General features: G+C 43.9%; 1 pseudogene; it reads right to left on the reverse strand.

Moving 5' to 3' along the window:
* Positions 1 to 200: 200 nt before the first annotated feature.
* On the reverse strand, positions 201 to 316 carry LOC120610719 (uncharacterized; annotated as a pseudogene).
* Positions 317 to 2,339: the final 2,023 nt, after the last annotated feature.

Consider the following 2,339-nt stretch of genomic DNA (forward strand, 5'->3'; position numbering starts at 1 on the left):
ACACGGAGAAGAGCCCCCGAGATCTCTTCACCCTCCTACTTACCGTGAGAGGAAATGGGTCATGGCAAGGAAGGCAGTTTCCTACTGTAAAGCTGAAAACAACACAAAATAATGAACCATAACCATGGACTCCTAGCAAAGGGTTCCTGGCCTGATACAGTTAGAAACTGGACCCTTTTTTTATTATTATTTATTATTTATGCCTATAGCACCTGGTCTTCCTAGGTGGTTTCCCATCCAAGTACTACCCAAGCCCGACCCTGCTTAGCTTACGAGATCAGACATCGGGCTCGTTCAGGGTGGCATGGCCGTAGACCATGGTCAGTGACTCTACTGGGGCACAAACCCAGGACCTTCTGCGTGTAAAGCAGACGTGCTAACCGCTACCCTATGGAACCACATCCCTGGACCCTTTTTCTTAAGCAAAGGCTTCCAACAACAAAATATTCAGCCAGTGGACAGTAGACTGTCTTCTCTATCTTTGGCGTAGGGGGTGAGGGCACAGACTGAGTTGGACATGGAGGGGGCATAGTAGAGCTAAGAAGTTAATAGAATTGCCGAGCCATGAGCGTTCATATGTGTAGGAGTGTGGGAGGTAAGTCCTGTTCTTTGTGGTTGTGGATGCAGCGATGATGGGTCTTAATTATACAGCAGCAAGAGAAGGAGAAAGAAAAATATCTTTTTTCCCCCGCATTTGCCAAAGTTGTTAATTACAGTGTTATTTGTACTTTCAGACATTTGGAATGAGATGTCCAAAATTATAAAATTATAGTATGTCTATCCAACAGAATTTTATATATTCATTAAAAACTATATTTTAAAAGCTAATGATAAATTGGAAAACTGCTCACGATCTAATGCTGAGTGAAATAAATTTCAAACTTTGGTTTCAGAGTTGTTCCAATTTCTTGTAAATGTGTAAAGAAAAAACTGGTAAGGAAAATCTTCAAATGTTACCAGCTCCTTCTTCCTGGTAATATTACAGGTGATTCTAATGTTTCTATTTATAATTCTCTGTGTTTAAAAACTAGAATCATTAATATGTATTACTTCTATATTTAAAATTAATAAACTTTATATAAGAAGAGATAATTAATGACACTATAAGTATAATTAAAATTTACATTTATTCTAGTAATAACCAGCTATCCAAAACTGTAATGGAATAGTTATTTAGCCAGTAAATGATTCTTATGTGCCGTTCACTTAAAAAGGCACAAGGGATTCAGAAATAAAGGTACTAGCCCCAGCTGGAGGAACTCGGGCCGGGTGGGGAGGCCGAGGAGAAAGCAGACAGGTGCCACGATGCTGTGTCAAGTGCTCCTCCAGAGACAGGCCCACGATGCTCAGTACCACAGGAGATGAGGAACGATCCGGCCACTGGGACTTGTGGAAGGCTTCCAGGAGGAGGTGACATGTAAATTGACTCTTGCATTGTGCTGAAATTTGGAGGAGGAAGGAAGAAAATCTGAACTAAACCAGTTACTATGGGTGAGGAGAAACGAGACTGAAGCAATATAAGGAATTTTGGAGTTTAGAATGTCTTTTAAATTTCTCTCTCGGACACTAGGTGGGTGGCAGCAACACCTGGCTTGCATGCAATAGAGCTGGAAGAGCATGTTTAGAGCGAAAATTTGAGAAATGTGCATTAGCAAGGTAAACTACATATGGCATTGGGACACAGTCATTTGCTCTTCAAGGTTTTATTGAGCAAGACCGTGTGGAATTGTCCTGGGTGCCGAAGATGCGCTGATGAATCGGACAGACAGGCTTCTGCTCGCACAGTGCTCGAGGCTGGCCTGGGAGACAGACTGCAGACAGACAGACAGACAGACAGACAGAATGTCCAGAAACAAGGTGCTATAAAGAAAATTAAACTGGATTCCATGAGGAGGGTCATAGATTCGGAGTCAGGAAAGGCCCCTCAGAGAGGGGCTCAGGGAAGATTCAGGAAGGACGGTGATGTGATAATAATAGTATTGTTGATGGCTGCATTGATTGAATCCTTTCTTTGTGCCAAGTGGGTTATTTCGTTGAATCCACAGGACAATCCTGTAGATAGGCAGTGTTGATCAGCAGAAATAGGACCAGAGTCAAACTCGACTCTGCCTCCAGCCGCACTCGTAAACACAAGTACTTTCTGTCTGTACCAAGTTGGGCCCGAGAGGCGAGGGCAGAACCCACGGAAAGCAAGACCCTCACTCAGGGGCACAGATGCATGAGGAAAAGGGGAGGGGGCTGAGAACGCGGGAATGCCGGCATTGGAAGGGTAGAAGAGGGCCTCTGAAGACAAACACTGAGGACACGTGACAGAGGGTGTGAGAGCTCCAGGGGACGCT

The sequence above is a fragment of the Pteropus medius genome, unplaced genomic scaffold, assembly GCF_902729225.1.
Source record: "Pteropus medius unplaced genomic scaffold, Ma_sr-lr_union100, whole genome shotgun sequence".
In the NCBI taxonomy this organism is placed as follows: Eukaryota; Metazoa; Chordata; class Mammalia; order Chiroptera; family Pteropodidae; genus Pteropus; species Pteropus medius.